Source organism: Scyliorhinus torazame, chromosome 25 (genome assembly GCF_047496885.1).
Source record: "Scyliorhinus torazame isolate Kashiwa2021f chromosome 25, sScyTor2.1, whole genome shotgun sequence".
NCBI lineage: Eukaryota > Metazoa > Chordata > Chondrichthyes > Carcharhiniformes > Scyliorhinidae > Scyliorhinus > Scyliorhinus torazame.
The window spans coordinates 24,019,929-24,041,101 of NC_092731.1; the positions used below are offsets into that span (position 1 = coordinate 24,019,929).

The 21,173-nt window shown below is 51.6% G+C and overlaps 1 protein-coding gene across 1 annotated transcript in view; it reads right to left on the bottom strand.

The window, feature by feature from the left end:
• LOC140402426 (RAC-beta serine/threonine-protein kinase) overlaps positions 1-5,537 on the bottom strand; it is a 127,738-nt gene extending 122,201 nt beyond the window's left edge. The window contains exon 1 of the mRNA XM_072490197.1: positions 5,345-5,537. The gene's annotated coding sequence lies outside the window, so the exon portion shown is untranslated. The remainder of the gene's footprint in view (positions 1-5,344) is intronic.
• Positions 5,538-21,173: the final 15,636 nt, after the last annotated feature.

The window sequence follows — 21,173 nt, forward strand, 5'->3', positions numbered from 1 at the left end:
CACACTCTCCCCGTGTCTGCATGGGTTTTACCCCCGCAACCCAAAAAGATGTGAAGGGTAGGTGGATTGGCCATGCTAAATTGCCCCTTAATTGGAAAAAGAAAGAATTGTGTACTTAATATTTTTTTTAAAAATGTAAAGCCTTGTGTCGCTCCAGCTCATTGTCTCTGGGAAACATCGCAAATAACGTACAGATAATGAAGCACAATCCTGGTATGTAGGTGACAGAGGCAGTCATTAAGTGCACAGCAGGATCCCGTAAGCACAGCTATTGGAGGAGTGACTGTTACGCTATTCCTGGTGTCAGTCGAATACCTGGAGATCTCAGGGCTCCACTTCAGATCGTGGGACGCACCTTTTGATAACCACCCCATCCGTAGAATAAAGCAAAAGGAATCATGTCTCTGCCAAAGTACGCACACCTTGCCGTCCTCCAACACTCCCCACAAGTCTGGGTTATTTGCTCCAGTCCTGGACCTGACACCTCAGCCTCCTGACTCACAGATGGGAATTCTAACCAGCGAGTCACTCCAGTGAAAGCTACCAACCGGTACTTATATAGCATCTTAAACATATTTTGCAAGATCTGACAGCAAGCCATATAAGGATGTGTTAGGGCCAATGATCCAAAGAGGTTGATTTTTCAGAGGTGTCTTAAAGGAGCAAAGAGTGAAAGAGCGATGGAGAGGTTTAGGGAAATAAACAAGTTCAGAGCTTCGGGAGGTGAAAGTCTCCCAAAATCAGCGCTGTCCAAGAGACTAGAATTGGGGAACCGTAGTGGGGGCTGGAGCAAATTACAGAGAGAGAGGAGCAAGACCTTGAAGGATTTGAACACAAGGCGGAGAACTTACACTTCAAGGCACTGCTTAACCAGGAACTGATTTAGGTCAGCGAGCAGAGATGGGTTAATGGGATTCGGCGCAAGATACGACACAGGCAACGCGGTTTCGGATAATGCCTGAAAGGTAGAATGACGGGGTAGTCAGGTGTGCACTGGCACTCCAGAGGTAACAGAAGCACAGGCAAGGGTTTCAGCAGGTGAGCTGAGGCAAGGAGGTAGAGTCGGAAGGCGTTATGGAAGCGGAAATAGGCGGTCTTAGCAATGGCGCAGTGATGTGGCTGGAGGCTCATCCTGGGGTTACGGATGTGGTGTAAAGAGTTTGTCTCAGCCTCAGGCAATTTCCAGGGAGAGGGGTGGAGTCAGTAGCTAGAACATTGTGTCTGTAACAGCATAAAAGTCATTATTAGACAGATGCAGTTAACCAGCAAATACGGATTTGAGGCCAGAAACAGTTGTTTATTCTCAGGTACAGGTGTCGCTGACTAGGCAAGCATGTACTGCCCATCATAAAGTGCCCTATTTCTCTCGGTGCCCTGATTAAATATTTTCCAACTACACGCATTTTCCGAAATTCTCCATCACAAATTTCTACACTTAACATCACAGTAACTTCATTGCAGTGTTAATGTAAGCCTACTTGTGATAATAATAAAGATTATTAGTATTATTAATGATAAATGGCTTCGTAAACTGTCCTTACACCCTCCATCTCCTCCCCCCCACCCCCCAGAGAAGGCACTGCCACCACTGGTACAATGACGTAATTACAACGTGACAGGTTTACATGGACAGTTACCACAATAACTTAGTCACAAAAATAGATATTGGGAAAGTACAGAACCTGAATTCAGTGGGAGGGTCTTGGTTCAATTACTCCCCTGCCCTCCTAACCCTGCTTCACTTGGTCTTTACCAGTACAATTAATCCCATTTAGAATTAATGTTAGAAGGCAGTCTAGATTTATTGTTTCAAATAGGGGCCCGATGCATAAACTTGGAATCTTTGGACCGTTATTGTGCACCAGATGCACACACAGCACTTGCCAAAATGCAAAGCACTGTGATGTGTGCCAACTTCACACCCAGCTCGATCAAAAATGCAAAGCAGCTCTTTTCCTCGGTATCCTTTAACAAACAATCGAGAGCCAGCCTCTCAATGATCATCCCTGCTCCTTTGGCTTCGAATTAAAGCCAGGCTGATGGAAACAAAAGCCTCTTCCCCCCCCCCCCCCCACCCCCGTCTGCTGGCCTACTGAACAGCCCCAAGCACAGCAATGGCACTCAAGATAGGGTACAGAGTGGCTGATGCGGAAGGTGCAAGAGGTCAGACAATTGCAGGGGAAGAGAACACAGGAGCAACACATTCAGCCCATCGAGCCTGCTCTGCCATTCAATTAGAGCATGGAAGATCGCCTACTTTGAAGCCATTTTCCCTGCACTACCCCGATGCCATTTCCCCCACGCTATCTCCATATCCCTTGATGTCATTAGCCTCCAGAAATCTATCAAACTGTCTTGAACATGCTCAATGATTGAGCTCCACAGCCCTCATGGATAGAGAATTCCATACATTCACCACCCTGAGTGAAGAAATTCCTCCCCAGCTCAGCCTTAAATGGCCTGCCCCCTTAGTCTGAAACTGTGCCTACATGTGACTCCAGACCCACAGCAATGTGGTTGGCTTTTAACTGCCCCTCCGAAACTCAATTCAAGGGCAATTAGGAATGGACAGCAAATGCTGGCCTAGCCAGCGACGCACACACCCCATGAAAGAATACAAGTGGCCCCACTTACCAGTGCAGACGATCTCCACGTTTCACTTCCTACAGTGTAAAGGGTTGGAGTAGATCGCTCTCCAATCTACCCCCAATCATTAGTCCAGAACATTTGTGCTGAACAGAACCCTTCCTTCCACCCAATATCAGCCAATCACTCTCCAATTCAGAAACTCTCACATCTTGCCAATGGTAAACCAACAAGATACTTCAGCAAACGGACAGTAGATCACGTGTGCCAACAGACAAAGAAGGACTTGGTTTACATCAGCACCACTTCCCATTGCCTAAAGAAACATATTCTGGGTCAACAAAGCAGTCATATTTTCAACCTGGGATGCAAGTACACTCTCCATGCTGCCTCAAGCTTTCCCACATTCTCACAACGTTCAAACTCCTTACCTTCCCAAGTCTTGCTTTGCCCCAGTTGTTCTTCAGGTCTCTAAAGATCCAAAAGCGCAACGTCGCCTGTCCATTCCTGATTAACCTCAACTCCTCTACAATTCAGAACATTGTTACTGTCCTACACCAGGGAGCAATATTGGCCCTTCACTTGGGCTCCACAGCCTGAAAGGTGGAGACGCAGTGGCTCCTCTGCGAGATCCTGCCCACACTCAAGTCAGCTGGTCCCTCATAGCCAATGAGGAAATGAATGACAGTATTGGCACATCTTTCACTCTTCCTCGAGGCTGTGTAGTGATGTCCCCCCACCCCCCCACAGTGCAGACCTGCCTTCTTTGGTTTAGCACAGCCAACTCTCCAATTGAGGACCAACAGCATCTCTGCAAACAGGAATTATTTGCAATCTCTTTTGCAAAGCAGAGAGAGCTGTTGCACATTCTAACACTTCCACATCAGTTGTACCGTAGTACAAGTGACAATTTAACACCAAGGGCATCTATCGCTTCTGAAGCCAACACTTCAAACTACAGCAGCGGTAAACATTATCCAGGCGTATCTTCAGCAGAGCTGGAAGCATGATCTGAGGTCTCCCGGAGCACGCCAGCACCACAAACCCCAGATTTCTGTTTCGATGGTCACCCTTTGAAATCAAGACACTGACAGTATTTTGAAGCCTATTCATGTCACACACTGGATTAATGGTCGATCTATAATCAGCATATGCAGGTAGTCATCTCATTACAAGCTGCCAGTCAAAGACCGTCACCCTCGCAATCACCACCCACTCTTTTGGAATAAAATTTGTGAATTGAAATCTTCCCCGTGAAGAGAACTTACTAGCATCCTCAGTGGATTCACATGAGAGCTTCCAGGTCTACAGTTCATCCACTCCCCTTTCCAGCTGGACTTGGTCAGTGGCCACTCAGCTGTGTGCTGTACCCCAGCTCCATTGTGCCCAGGCTGTATGCCAGTCTTGTAGATGGGGTGAGGAGGATCTTATTCCAACAGCACAGACATTATTGTAAAATGGAATTGGCCAATAAAATTGTCCACTTGGTACAAGCGGATTAATATCCCCCTCACACCCACCAAACTTGAACAAAGGGGGGGGGGGGGTGCACTGGCCTCCGTGGAGCTAAAAAGAATGGGGGCCAGACCCTCCCTCCACCTGGAAGGAGGTCCGATGCAGATAACCCCCAACTGTAATGGGGGCGGGGAAAATCACCCCTCACCCAGAATTAAAAGCAGGAAGGGAGGGGGCAGATTTCTTCCTCAACTCAGGCTCAAAAAGGGGGCAGGGGCTGATGCCCACTCCCTCAGCTAAAGGGTGCGGGGGGGGGGGGGGGGGGGGTAGGGCAGATTCCCCCCACATCTAAAAAGAGGGGGCAGATCCCCCCTCACTTAAAAAGGAGGGCAGATCCCCCTCACCCAAAAAGGAGAGCCGATTCCCCCCTCACCTAAAAAGGAGGGCAGATTCCCCCCTCACCTAAAAAGGGGGTCCAGACCCCACTCACCTAAAAAGGGGGTCCAGATCCCACTCACCTAAAAAGGGGGTCCAGATCACACTCACCTAAAAAGGGGGTCCAGATCACACTCACCTAAAAAGGGGGTCCAGATCCACCCCCTCACCAAAAAAGAGGGGGCAGATCCCCCCCTCACCAAAAAAGGGGGGGGGCAGATCCCCCCCCTCACCAAAAAAAGGGGGGGCAGATCCCCCTCCTCACCAAAAAAGGGGGGGGGCAGATCCCCCCCTCACCAAAAAAGGGGGGCTCAGATCCCCCCCTCACCAAAAAAGGGGGGGGGGCAGATCCCCCCCTCACGAAAAAAGGGGGGGGGGTCAGATCCCCCCTCACCAAAAAAGGGGGGGGCAGATCCCCCCCTCACCTAAAGAGTGGGGGCAGATCCCCCCCTCACCTAAAGAGTGGGGGCAGATCCCCCCTCACCTAAAGAGTGGGGGCAGATCCCCCCCCCCTCACCTAAAGAGTGGGGGCAGATCCCCCCCCTCACCTAAAGAGTGGGGGCAGATCCCCCCCCCTCACCTAAAGAGTGGGGGCAGATCCCCCCCCCTCACCTAAAGAGTGGGGGCAGATCCCCCCCCTCACCTAAAGAGTGGGGGCAGATCCCCCCCCCTCACCTAAAGAGTGGGGGCAGATCCCCCCCCTCACCTAAAGAGTGGGGGCAGATCCCCCCCCCTCACCTAAAAAGGGAGTCCAGATCCCCCCCTCACCTGAAAAGGGGGGGGGGCAGATCCTCCCTGACCCCGATCCCTCCAATTTCGCCCCTCGGGCCCAGCCCCCTCCCCCGGGTTGGCGGCCTTCCCCGGGTACCTGTATTAGTGTCGGGCCGGGTGGCTGGCGCGGGACTTCCTGCTGGGCTGGCGGACCGGTCTGGCTGGGCCGTACTGGGCTGCCCCGGGTAGGGTCTCTCTCTCCCTCTGTCTCTCAAGCTCCACTCGCCGCGTCTCTCCGCGGGAAGGCCCGGCTCCCGGACATGACTGGCCAGGCAACCGGAAGTGACCGTGACGCCGCGCTGCAGGCTGGGAGTGCCTCCGCGCCCCGCCCCCGGCCAATCAGCGCCCCCGATGGTGCGGGGAGCGGGCGGCAGCCAATCACCGAGCGGGACGCCCGAGCCAATCAGGGGCAGGGTGAGGTGAGGTCGTGAGTTGGTGATGTACCAGTAACCCGTCAATCACCAGGTAAACATCCCATATCCAGCCCCCCCTCACCAGGTAACCACCCCATAACCAGCATCCCCTCTCCAGGTAACCATCCCATAACAAGCAACCCCTCACCAGATAACCATCCCATAACCAGCATCCCCTCACCAGGTAACCAACCCATAACCAGCATCCCATCACCAGGTAACCATCCCAAAGCAGCAACCCCTCATCAGGTAACCTACCCATAACCAGCACCCCTCACCAGGTATTCATCCCATAACTAGCATCCCCTCACCAGGTAACCATGCCATAACCAGCACCCCCTCACCGGGTAACTATCCCATAACCAGCACCCTTCACCAGGTATTCATCCCATAACTAGCATCCCCTCACCAGGTAACCATGCCATAACCAGCACCCCCTCACCGGGTAACTATCCCATAACCAGCACCCCCTCACCATGTAACCAATCCATAAACAGCACCCCCTCACCAGGTAACTATCCCATAACCAGCATCCCCTCACCAGGTAACCAGCCCATAACCAGCATCCCCTCACCAGGTAACCATGCTATAACCAGCATCCCCTCACCAGGTAACCATCACCAGATTACTATCCCATATCCAGCATCCCCTCACAGGGTAACCATCACCAGATAACTATACCAGAACCAGCATCCCCTCACCAGGTAACCATCACCAGATAACTATACCAGAACCAGCATCCCCTCTCCAGGTAACCATCCCATAACAAGCAACCCCTCACCAGATAACCATCCCATAACCAGCATCCCCTCACCAGGTAACCAACCCATAACCAGCATCCCATCACCAGGTAACCATCCCAAAGCAGCAACCCCTCATCAGGTAACCTACCCATAACCAGCACCCCTCACCAGGTATTCATCCCATAACTAGCATCCCCTCACCAGGTAACCATGCCATAACCAGCACCCCCTCACCGGGTAACTATCCCATAACCAGCACCCTTCACCAGGTATTCATCCCATAACTAGCATCCCCTCACCAGGTAACCATGCCATAACCAGCACCCCCTCACCGGGTAACTATCCCATAACCAGCACCCCCTCACCATGTAACCAATCCATAAACAGCACCCCCTCACCAGGTAACTATCCCATAACCAGCATCCCCTCACCAGGTAACCAGCCCATAACCAGCATCCCCTCACCAGGTAACCATGCTATAACTGCATCCCCTCACCAGGTAACCATCACCAGATTACTATCCCATATCCAGCATCCCCTCACAGGGTAACCATCACCAGATAACTATACCAGAACCAGCATCCCCTCACCAGGTAACCATCACCAGATTACTATCCCATAACCAGCATCCCCTCACCAAGTAACCATGCCATAACCAGCATCCCCTCACCTGGTAACCAACACCAGATTACTATCCCATAACCAGCACCCCCTCACCAGGTAACCATCACCAGATAACTATCCCATTATCAGCATCCCCTCACCGGGTAACCATCCCATAACCAGCATCCCCTCACGAGGTAACCATCCCATAGCCAGCGTCACCTCACCTGGTAACCATCCCATAACCAGCACTCCCTCACCAGGTAACCATCTCATAACCAGCATCTCCTCACCAGGTAACCATCCCATAACCAGCACCCCCTCACATGGTAACCATCCCATAACCAGCACACCCTCACCAGGTAACTATCCCAAACCCAATATCCCTTCAACAGGTAACCATCTCCAGATAATCATCCCATAACCAGCACACCCTCGCCAGGAACATCTCCATAACCAGCAACCCCTCACCAAATAACCATCCCATAACCAGCACCCCCTTACCAGGTAACCACCACCTGGTAGTCATCCCATAACCAGCATCCCCTCACCAGGAACATCCCATACCCAGCATCCCCTCACCAGGTAATCACCCCCTCAGCAGGTAACCATCCCAATACCAGCAGCCCAACACCAGATAACCATCCCATCACCAGCACCACCTCACCAGGCAACCATCCCATAACTAGTATCCCCTCACCAGGTAACTATCCCATAACCAGCATACCTTCACCAGGTAGCCATCCCATAACCAGCATCCCCTCACCAGGTAACCATCCCATAACCAGCACCCCTCACCAGGTAACCATCCCATAACCAGCATTCCCTCACCTGGTAACCATCCCGTAACCAGCACCCCCTCACCAGGTAACCATCCCATAACCAGCATCCACTCACCACGTATCCATCCCATAACCATCAGCCCCTCATCTGGTTCCCATTCCATAACCAGCATCCCCTCACCAGGTAACCGTCCCATAATCAGCATCCCCTCACCAAGAACCATCACCAGATAACCATCCCATAACCAGCGTCCCCTCACCTGGTAACCATCCCATAACCAGCATCCCCTCATTGGGTAAGCATCCCATAATCAGCGTCCCCTCACCGGGTAACCATCCCATAACCAGCATCCCCTCTCCAGGAACATCGCATAACCAGCATCCCCTCATCACGTAACCATCACCAGATAACCATCACATAACCAGCATTCCCTAACCAGGTAACCAACCCATAAACAGCACTCCCTCACCAAGCAACCATCCCCTAATCAGCATCCTGTCACCAGATAACCATCCCATAATCAGCATCCCCTCACCAGGTAACCATCACCAGATAACCATCCCATAACCAGCATTCCCTCACCAGGTAACCATCTCATAAACATCACCCCCTCACCAGGTAACCATCCCATAATCAGCCTCCTGTCACCAGATAAACATCCCATAACCAGTATTCCCTCACCTTGTAACCATCCTAGAACCAGCACACCCTCACCAGGTAACCAACCCATAACCAGCATCCCCTCACCAGGTAACCATCATGAGGTAACCGTCCCATCACCTGGTAACCATCCACAACCAGCATATTCTAACCAGGTAACCATTATTAGGGAACCATTCCATCACCTGGGAACTATCCCATGACCAGGTAACCATCCCATCACAACACCAGGTAACCATCACCAAGCAACCACCCCATAACCAGCATCCCCTCACCAGAAATGTCCCATAACCAGCATTCCCTCACCAGGTAACCATCCCATAACCAGCACTCCTTCACCAGGTAACCTCCCACAACTAGCATCCACTCACCAGGTAACCACCACAGTGCCAGCATCCCCTGACCAGATAACCATCACCAGGAACATCCCATAACCAGCATCCCCTCACCTGGAAGATCCCATAACCTCACCCCCTCACCAGGTAACCATGCCTTAACAAGCATCCCATCACCAGGAACATCCCAAAACCAGCATCCCCTCACCAGAATTCCACCACCAGATAACCATCCCATAACCAGCTCCCCTCACCAGGAACATCCCATAACCAGCATCCCATCTCCAGGTAACCATCCCATAACAAGCAACCCCTCACCAGGTAACCATCACCAGATTACTATCACATATCCAGCATCCCCTCACCGGGTAACCATCACCAGATAACTATACCAGAACCAGTATCCCCTCACCAGGTAACCATCACCAGATTACTATCCCATAACCAGCATCCCCTCACCAAGTAACCATGCCATAACCAGCATCCCCTCACCTGGTAACCAACACCAGATTACTATCCCACAACCAGCACCCCCTCACCAGGTAACCATCACCAGATAACTATCCCATAACCAGCATCCCCTCACCAGGTAACCATGCCATAACCAGCAACCCCTCACAAGGTAACCATCACCAGATAACTATCCCTTAACCAGCATCCCCTCACCGGGTAACCATCCCATAACCAGCATCCCCTCACCTGGTAACCATCCCATTATCAGCATCCCCTCACCGGGTAACCATCCCATAACCAGCATACCCTCACCAGGTAACCATCCCATAGCCAGCATCCCCTCACCTGGTAACCATCCCATAACCAGCACTCCCTCACTAGTTAACCATCTCATAACCAGCATCCCCTCACCAGGTAACCATCCCATAACCAGCAACCCCTCACCTGGTAACCATCCCATAACCAGCATCCCCTCACCAGGAATATCCCATAACCAGCATCCCCTCACCATGAACCACCACCAGATAATCATCCCATAACCATCATCCCCTCACCTGGTAACCATCACATAACCAGCATTTCCTCACCAGTAACCATCCCCTAATCAGCATCCCCTCATGCGTAACCATCCCATAACCAGCATCCCCTCTCCAGGAACATCCCATAACCAGCATCCCCTCACCAGGTAACTATCACCAGATAACCATCCAATAACCAGCATCCCCTCACCAGGTAACCATCACCAGGTAACCATCCCATAAACAGCACCCCCTCACCAGGCCACTATCCCATAATCAGCACCTGTCACCAAGTAACCATCCCATAACCAGCATCCCCTCATCTGGTAACTATCCCAGAACCAGCACACTCTCACCAGGTAACCAACCTATAACCAGCACACCCTCACCAGGTTGCCATCACCAGGATCATTCCATAACCAGCATCCCCTCACCAGGTAACCATCCCATAGCCAGCATCCCCTCAGCAGGTAACCAACCCATAACCAGCATCCCCTCACCAGGTAACCATCACCAGGAACATCCCATAACCAGCATAACCTCTACAGGAACATCCCATGACCGCACCCCCTCACCAGGTAACCATCCCATAACCAGCCTCCCCTCACCAGGTAACCACCCCATAAACAGCACCCCCTCACCAGGCAACCATCCCATAAACTGCATCCTCTCACCAGGTAACCATCCCATAACCAGCGTCCCCTCATCTGGTAACTATTCCAGAAGCAGCACACTCTCACCAGGTAACCAACCTGTAACCAGCACACCCTCACCAGGTTGCCATCACCAGAAACATCCCATAGCCAGCATCCCCTCACCAGGTAACCATCCCATAGCCAGCATCCCCTCGCCAGGTAACCAACCCATAACCAGCATCCCCTCTCCAGGAACATCCCATAACTGCACCCCCTGACCAGGTAACCATCCCATAACCAGCCTCCCCTCACCAGGTAACCATCCCATAAACAGCACCCCCTCACCTGGTAACCATCCCATAACCAGCATCCCCTCACCAGGAACATCCCATAACCACCATCCCCTCAGCAGGAACCAACACCAGATAACCATCCCATAACCAGCATCCCCTCACCTGGTAACCATCCCATAACCAGCATCCCCTCACCGGGTAACCATCCCATAATCAGCATCCCCTCACCGGGTAACCATCCCATAACCAGCAACCCCTCTCTAGGAACATCCCATAACCAGCATCCCCTCACCAGGTAACCATCACCAGATAACCATCACATAACCAGCATCCCCTCACCAGGTAACCATCACCAGATAACCATCCCATAACCAGCCTCCCCTCACCAGGTAACCATCACCAGATAACCATCCCATAACCAGCATCCCACCACCAGGTAACCATCCCATAAACAGCACCCCCTCACCAGGTAACCTTCCCATAATCAGCATCCTGTCACCAGGTAACCAACCCATAACCAGCACCCCCTCACCAGGTAACCATCACTAGGTAACCATCCCATCACCTGGTAGCCATCCATCACCAGCATATTCTAACCAGGTAACCATCATTAGGTAACCATCCCATCACCTGGGCTCTATCCCATCACCAGGTAACCATCCCATCACAACACCAGGTAACCGTCACCAAGTAACCATCCCATAACCAGTGTCCCCTCACCAGGTAACCATCCTATAACCAGCACTCCCTCACCAGGTAACCTCCCATAACTAGCATCGCCTCACCAGGTAACCACCCCAGAGCCACCATCCCCTGACCAAGTAACCATCACCAGGAACATCCCATAACCAGCATCCCCTCACCAGGAACATCCCATAACCAGCATCCCCTCACCAGGAACATCCCATAACCAGCATCCCCTCACCAGAATTCCACCACCAGATAACCATCCCATAACCAGCATCCCCTCACCAGGAACATCCCATAACCAGTATCCCCTTACCAGGTAACTGTTATAACCTGCCTGCTTACCATTGGCTGGGGACTAATGACAATCCCACAATCCTGTGGGAGTATGAGCTTCCCCAATGAGGGGGGCGGATAAATCATTAGCAGACTCCCTGTATAAATAAAGCTGGCCAGTTTGAAACCAGCAGGAAGGAGTAAGCAGCAAGCAAGGTTGCTGCTGTTGTGTATATATATGTTATTGCAAATAAATGTTATTTCTTTGTACCCTTGAAACTCGTGCTGGATTCTTCATGGCCCTCACAAAACTGGCGACGAGGGTTAAAGTGAATAGCTGAATAAGTGAATACACTGCTGAAGCCACCTTCCTGGATTTTTGTTGGATACAGGTTGGAAGTTTTCTATTACACCATGCCTCTGTATGGACGTTTTGATGTTTTTGATGCTGCGCTGGAAAGCAGGAACCAGTACACGCAACGGATGCGTTACTATTTCCGGGCAAACAATATCACCGAAAACGAGCGCCAGGTGGTCATATTGCTCACCGCCTGCGGCCCGCATACGTTTGGGGTGATTAGGAGCCTTACGTACCCAGCTGCGCCGGACACCAAAACGTTTGATAAACTTGTGAGTTTAGTGGGGCAGCATTTTAACCCAACCCCGTCCACGATAGTCCAACGTTACCGGTTTAATACCGCTGAGAGGACCCCAGGAGAATCCCTTGCCGACTTTCAATCCAGGCTACGCAGAATTGCGGAGTACTGTGACTATGGTGAGACCTTGTCAGAAATGTTACGCGACCGTTTGGTTTGCGGTATTAACAATGCGGCCACCCAGAGAAATTTGTTAGCTCAGCCAACATTTACTTTTCAACAGGCCATTCAAATAGTATTGTCCCGAGAGAGCGCAGAACGAGGAGTGCATGCCTTGGGGCGCAACCCCTTCCGTCCGAAAACGTCCCCCGCACTCCTGCGGTACCTTGGGCGAGACGACGTCCAGATCGACGCCAGTGGCCGTCGGACATTCCTCGCCAAAGGGAGCCTTCTCCAGAGCCAATGGATGAGGAGCCATGTCCGTGTCAGACTTGTAGGCGCCAACCCCGTGGCAGACGCCAGTCCTGGGGGCGCCAGAGGCACCGCCGTTCCGACCGAAACTGGGACCAGCCCAGGGGCCGTACCTCCCATGTGGATGAACCTGCGGCGACTACTCCTGAGGATGTGGAGACGGAGGATGACTGCCTGCAGCTGCATTGTGTGGCAGCTCCCCGTGTGGCCCCCATTAAGGTGACAGTACGGGTCAATGGCCACCCGCTTGAGATGGAGTTGGACACTGGCGCAGCGGTCTCCGTGATCGCCCAGAGGACATTCGACCGCATCAAGCAGGGTATACAGACCCTTACATTAACCGACACACAGGCCAGGTTGGCCACCTACACGGGGGAACCATTGGACATTGCAGGAACTACGATGACCCCTGTTGTTTATGGATGCCACGAGGGGTGTTTCCCATTTATCGTGGTGCGCGGCCATGGGCCCAGCCTGTTGGGTCGGGACTGGTTGCGCCATTTGCGCTTGCAGTGGCAGCACATCCTCCAAACAGTTTCTGGACGGTTGACTGAGGTGCTAGGACGATACCCAGATGTATTCCAGCCCGGTTTGGGGAAAATAAAAGGGGCCGTAGCCTGTATCCAAGTCGAACCAGGAGCCACGCCGCGCTATTTCCGGGCGCGGCCGGTGCCTTACGCCTTGCTCGAGAAGGTAGAAGGGGAGCTCACTCATTTGGAAACTTTGGGTATTATCAGGCCCATCCGTTTCGCTGACTGGGCAGCACCAATTGTACCTGTAATGAAGCTAGATGCCACAGTTCGCTTGTGCGGCGACTATAAACTTACAGTGAATACGGCTTCCCGACTCGACCGATATCCAATGCCTCGCGTAGAGGATCTCTACGCAAAGTTTGCAGGTGGACTCTCGTTCACAAAATTAGATATGAGTCACGCCTACCTACAGTTGGAGCTGGACCCTGCCTTCCGACCATATGCAACAATTAATACCCACCGGGGCCTGTATTAATATACACGTTTGCCCTTTGGAGTATCCTCTGCCTGTGCTATTTTTCAACGCGTTATGGAGGGCATTTTGAGAGGTTTACCGCGCGTCGCTGTCTACTTAGATGACATTTTGATCACAGGGACGTCGGAGCAGGAACATTTGGAAAATCTGGAGGCTGTCCTTAGACGCTTTTCGGAGGCTGGAGTCCGTTTACGTCGCACAAAGTGCGTCTTTCAGGCAAAGGAAGTAGTCTACCTGGGTTATCGGGTGGACCGCGAAGGTTTGCACCCGTCGCAGAAAAGGTGCGCGCGATTCAACAGGCCCCCGCCCTGACTGACACTGCATCTTTGTTCTTTTCTCGGCCTCGTAAACTATTACGGGAAGTTCCTCCCCAATCTGGCAACTACGCTGCCCCGTTGCATATTCTGCTAAAGAAAAATCACACCTGGGTTTGGGGTCAGCCGCGAGAAACCGCTTTCCGGCGGGTAAAACAACAATTGTCGTCGTCTGGGTTACAAACCCACTATGATCCTGGAAAGCCTTTGCTCGTCACGTGATGCATCCCCGTATCGTATTGGGGCCGTCCTGTCCCACAACATGGAGAACGGGGCAGAGTGGCCGATAGCTTCCCATAACCATCCCATAACCAGCATCCCCTCACCTGGTTACCATCCCATAATCAGCATCCCCTCACCGGGCAACCATCCCATAACCAGCATCCCCTCACCAGGTAACCATCCCATAACCAGCATCCCCTCACCAGGTAGCCATCCCATAACCAGCACCCCCTCACCAGGTAACCATCACATAACCAGCATCCCCTCACCGGTAACCATCCCATAATCAGCATCCCCTCACCGGGTAACCATCCCATAACCAGCATCCCCTCTCCAGGAACATCCCATAACCAGCATCCCCTCACCAGGTAACCATGACCAGATAACCATCCCATAACCAGCATCCCCTCACCAGGTAACCATCACTAGATAACCATCCCATAACCAGCATCCCCTCACCAGGTAACCATCACTAGATAACCAACCCATAACCAGCATTCCCTCACCAGGTATCCATCACCAGATAACCATCCCATAACCTGCATCCCCTCACCAGGTAACCATCACCAGATAACCATCCCATAACCAGCATCCTGTCACCAGGTAACCATCCCATAAACAGCACCCCCTCACCAGGCATCCATCCCATAATCAGCACCTGTCACCAGGTAACCATCCCATAACCTGCATCCCCTCATCTGGTAACTATCCAAGTACCAGGACACTCTCACCAGGTAACCAACCTATAACTAGCACACCCTCACCAGTAACATCCTATAACCAGCATCTCCTCACCAGGTAACCATCACCAGGAACATCCCATCACCAGCATCCCCTCACCTGGTAACTATCTCATAACCAGCATCCCCTCACCAGGTTAGCATCACCAGGAACATCCCATAACCAGGTTACCATCCCATAACCTGCCTCCCCTCACCAGCTAACCATCACCAGGTAACCATCCTGTAACCAGCATCCCCTCACCAGGTAACCATCACCAGCAACATCCCCTCACCAGCATCCCCTCACCAAATATCCATCACCAGCAACATCCCATAACCAGGTAACCATTCCGTAACCAGCATCCCCTGATCCAGGTAACCATCGCTAGGAACATCCCATAACCAGCATCCCCTCACCAGGTAACCATCACTAGGTAACCATCCCATCACCTGGTAACCATCCATCACAAGCATCATCTAACCAGGTAACCATCATTAGGTTACCATCCCATCACCTGGTAACTATCCCATCATGAGGTAACCACCCCATCACAACACCAGGTAACCATCACCAAGTAACCATCCAATAACCAGCATACCATCACCAGGTAACCATCCCATAACCAGATAACCACCCCACATCCAGCATCCCATCAGCAGGTAACCATCCCATCACCTGGTAACCACCCCATAACCAGAATCCCATCACCAGGTAACTATCCCTTAACCAACACCCGATCACCACGAACATCCCATAATCAGGTAACAATCCCATAACCAACACCCTATCAGCAGATAACCATCCCATCACCAGGACCATCCCATAACCAGATAACCACCCCACATCCAGCATCCCATCAGCAGGTAACCATCCCATCACATGGTAGCCACCCCATAACCAGAATCCCATCACCAGGTAACCATCCCTTAACCAACATCCCATCACCACGAACATCCCATAATCAGGTAACAATCCCATAACCAACATCCTATCAGCAGATAACCATCCCATAACCAGGTAACCATCCTACCACCAGGTAACCATCCCATAATCAGGTAACCATTACATAACCAGCATGCCATCAGCACGTAACATCCCATCACCAGAATTCCATCACCGGATAACCATCTCATAACCAGCATCCCATCACCAGGTAAGCAACCCATAGCTAGGTAATCATCCCATAACCAGGTAATGATCTCATAACCAGGTAACCATCCTATCTGCAGGTAATGGTCCCATGGCCAGGTAACCATCCTATAGCCAGGTAACCATCCCATATCCAGTTTAGTAACTTAAAGTAGCCAGCGGTAGTGGAACAATGATTTATTGAACTATGTACAATACTTTGTCCATGGCAGTAATTCTCTCCCAATCCAGTCCTTGTTGGGATAACCAACTGCGGGCCCTGCTTGGACCGGCTTTTATGTGTAGTCTTTAACGCGTTCCAGCTGGTGGCCTCCGACCCCTATCTGGGAAACTCGTATGAGTACCACGGGGAGATTGATAATGGTTTCCCTGTGGTCCTCGTGGGGTTCATGACAGCCAGGTAACCCATCAATCACCAGGTAACCACCCCATCAAAATTAGAATTAGAACAATAGAAAAAATACGAACCTATTTACTCTGTACCTAAATGCGTGTAGCATTCATAACAAAGTAAACTAATTAATAGCGCATATTGAAGTAAGTAAATATGCAGTCATAGCCATTTTGGAGACCTGGCTGGAGGAGGACAAGGATTGGGTCCTGAATATTGTGGGTTATAAGACATTCAAGAAGAATACGAAGGTAGGTAAAGGTGGAGGGATAGCACTGTTGATCAAGGATGGCATTGGTGCAATAGTTAGAGATCACCTTGGTTCAAGAGATCAGTATGTGAAATCGGTTTGGATGGAGATGTGGAACAGTTGGGGAAAGAAGTCACTGGTGGGAGTGGTCTCCAGGCCCCTAACAGTGACCACAATGTAGGGCAAAGTATACAAAAAGAAGCTTGTGATAAAGGAACGTCAATAATCATGGGTGACTTTAATCTACATATAGATTGGAAAAATCAGATTGTCAGTAGTAGCCTGGATGAGGAGTTCATTGAATGCTTTCGAGATTGTTTATTTTTAAAAATAAATTTAGAGTACTTAATTTTTTCCAATTAAGGGGCAATTTAGCATGGCCAATCCACCTAGCCTGCACATCTTTGGGTTGTGGGGGCGAAACGCACGCAAACACGGGGAGAATGTGCAAATTCCACACGGACAGTAACCCAGAGCTCGGATCGAAGAGATAGTTTCTTAGAGCAGCACATTCTGGAACCAAGCAGGGAGAAGGTTATATTAGTCTTGGCATTATGTAGTGTGACAGGATTAACTAATGATCTCAGAGGAAAGGACCCCGTAGGTAGCAGCGACCACGATATGATTGAATTTTACATTCAGTTTGAAAGGGAGAAGAGTGGGTCTAGCACTAGTATTTTAAACTTAAATAAGAGCAACTAAGTGGGTATGAAAGCTGAGCTAGGTGAAGTGAACTGGAATACTTGGCACGGGATAGGTCAATAGAGAAGCAGTCGCAGACATTTATGGGGATATTTCAATATACTTGGAATAAGTATATTCCTGCTGTAAAGAAAATGTTAAAGGGGGGGAGCCACCATTCATGGTTAACAAAGGAAGTTAAGGAAAGCATGAAACTGAAGGAAAAAACACATAACAGCGCAAAGCTGAGTGGCAGTGTAGAATCCACCTAGCGGGAACACAGATTGAACGGTAGGTAAGATGCAACAAGTATTGGTTTACTCTTAGTGCGCAAATACTGTCCATTCCCGAAGGGCCTCCCGCCCTGTGTTTTTATCCTATGAGTGGTCGCCTCGTGAAAGGGGAATCCCCGCCCCGTAACCGGGGAACTTCGTACACGGTGGAGGTCACGGGGAACTGGATGGTCCACACCTCATGACCTCCATGGGGGTTGTAACAGGCAGGTCAAATGATTGATCAGAATATAAAGAACCGCAGAGAATGACTAAACGGTTAACAAAGAGAAAGAAGTTAGAATATGAGAGGAAGCCAACTAGGAATGTAAAAACAGATAGCAAAGTTTTCTACAGGTATTTAAACAAGAAAAGAAAAGTGAGTGTTGGTCCTCTGCACAAGACCATAAGATATAGGAGCAGAATTAGGCCACTCGGCCCATCGAGTCTGCTCCGCCATTCAATCATGGCTGATATTTTCTCATCCCCATTCTCCTGTCTTCGCCCCATAACCCCTGATCCCCTTATTAATCAAGAAACTATCTATCTCTGTCTTAAAGACACTCAGCCTTCTGCAGCAAAGAGTTCCACAGATTCACCACCCTCTGGCTGAAGACATTCCTCCTCATCTCTGTTTTAAAGGATCGTCCCTTCAGTCTGAGATGGTGTCCTCTGGTTCTAGTTTTTCCTACAAGTGGAAACATCCTCTCCACGTCCACTCTATCCAGGCCTCGCAGTATCTTGCAAGTTTCAATAAGAAACGTGACCTGCTCTCTGCCGCCGCTTCTGGCGGGAAGACTGCATTGTTCGCATTTAAAACCCGGTCACGACCGGCATTCTCTTTTTTTTTCTACCCAGAACAAAGGAATCTACCCGGGAGTAGGCTTTGTGTACATGGGAGAAGAAAGAAAATTCCCTGGCCTGCGGCCTTGCAAACCGCCATGGGTCCACTCCCCCCATCTGATCCATAAACCCCCTAAGTACCTTGGCCGCCGCCGGCCTCTTTCCAGTCCTTGATTTGGAGCGGTCCAGTGCTGGATCCAACACTGTATTGAAGTCCCCTCCCATTATCAGGCCTCCTATCTCCAGGTCCGGAATGCGCCCCAACATGTGCTTCATGAATCCTGCATCATCCCAGTTCGGGGCGTATACGTTTACCAACACCACCCATGTCCCTTGCAGCCTACCACTCACCATTACATATCGTCCTCCATTGTCCGCTACAATAGTCTTGGCCTCAAATGACACCCGCTTTCCCACCAATATTGCCACCCCTCTATTCTTCACGCCCAGTCCCGAGTGGAATACCTGTCCTACCCATCCCTTTCTTAACCTGACCTGGTCCGCCACCTTCAGATGTGTCTCTTGGAGCATGGCCACGTCCGCCTTCAGTCCCTTTAAATGCGCGAACACTCGAGCCCTCTTCACCGGCCTATTCAGGCCCCTCACATTCCACGTTATCAGCCGGATTGGAGGGGCTCTCACCCCCCCCCCCCCCCCCCCCCCCCCCCCCAACACCCCGCCGACTAGCCATCTCCTTTTCTGGGCCAGTCCCATGTCCACGCCTCCCTCACCGTCCAGTCCCCCACCTCTTCTGTGTCCCATTCCCTTTCGGCCAGTGCAGCAGCAACCCTCCCCCCCCCCCCTTCCCCCCCTCCCCTCCCCCCGCTAGACCCCTGTCTAGCTTTTTTGCTCCCCCCATGTCACTCCCGTAAGTCAGCTGACGCCTGCTGACCCCGGCTTCCCCCGCCGTACCATTGACCTCCCTGCGTGGGAGTCTCCTAATCCATATGCATTCCTTCGTTCCCCTTCCCACCTTTCTTCCCGCGCGGGGGAAAAAACCCCGCGCTTTCCAAAGCCCGCTCCGCCCCCTCTGGCGCAGCTTCTGTCGCGGCCTTGTCTCTCTCCCCCAGCCCATGTAACATTTCCTGCGCGTGATTGACCCCCTATATACAACAACCATCACACATCAAACCCCAAAACATCACCCCCACCCTCACAAACCCTCAGTTAGAGTCCAACTTTTCGGCTTGTACAAAGGTCCACGCCTCTTCAGGCGTTTCGAAGTAATAGTGTTGGCCCTTGTATGTGACCCACAGTCGCGCTGGCTGCAGCATTCCGAATTTCACTTCTTTCCGGTACAACGCCGCTTTGGCCCGGTTGAAACCCGCTCTCCGCTTTGCAACCTCCGTGCTCCAGTCCGGGTATATTCGGATCTCTGCATTGTCCCACTTGCTGCTCCGCTCCTTCTTGGCCCATCTCAGGACCCACTCTCTGTCCGTGAACCGGTGGAACCTCACCACCATCGCCCTTGGCGGCTCATTTGCCTGGGGCTTCTTCGCCAGCACCCGATGTGCGCCTCAAAGGGGCCTTCGTGCCCATCATCGCCTCGAGCATCGTGCTCGCGAATGCCCCGGCATCAGCCCCCTCCACTCCCTCAGGGAGACCCAGGATTCGCAGATTCTTTCTCCTCGACCTGTTCTCCAGGTCTTCGAGTCTTCCCGCCCACCTCGTGTAGCGCCTCGTTCTGCTCCACTCTCACCGCCAGGCCCACGAGCTCGTCCTCGTTCTGACTGTCTCTTTTCTGTACCTCCTGGATCTTAGCTTCGTGGGCCTCCGCGTGATCCCGAGTCCTTCAATTGCCGAAAGCATAGGCGCCAACATCTCTTTGCGCATCTCCTCGCGCTGCTCCTCGAAGCAGCGCTTAATGAACTCCTTTGTCCCTGGCCGCCGCCATTTTGTTTTCTTTCCCTCGCTTCTCCCGTTGCTCCAGTGCCGCTCCTTTGGCCGCTACACTTCTGGTCCGTTTCATAGAAGTTGGCAGCGTTTGCTTCACCAGTCTGCCCCAAAAAGTCTATGGAAACTCCTGAAAAAGGTCTGAGAGTTGGCTCCAGACGGGAGCTGCCGAATGCGTGACCTACTCCTCCATGGCCGCCACCAGAAGCCTCGTCCCTGCTTCTTCAATGGCCTTGGTAGATCTTTTCACAGTTGTTCCCTCTGCTGCTAGAATTCACCTTTGATAGAGTCAAGCCAGATTGCAGCTTTAAGCTTGCCCTTCCCCCGCCTGCATGCTGGAAGAGGTTCTGTTTATCCTGCAGTTAAAGCCAAATCTTTTACTGTTTCTGCCGGGTCTGGTATCCAAAAGACACAACATTCCTGGGGGACACCGTCAGGGGAATGCTGTAGCCTTCTTCCCACACTGGGAAATGTCAAACAAATGCCCTGGGGGCCCTGTAAAAGAGCCCAAAAGTCCGTTCCAAGCGGGAGCTGCCGAATATGCGACCTAGCTCTGCATAGCCGCACCCGGAAGTCCCCACGACCGGCATTCTCAACAGCTGGTCGTTGGGCGCTGTTCCCGTGATCAGGAATCAGAAAAACACTGCTTTAGAGGATACAAGAAACATTCCAGTAATAGTTATAAATCAAGATGTGGAGGGGAGAGGAGCAATT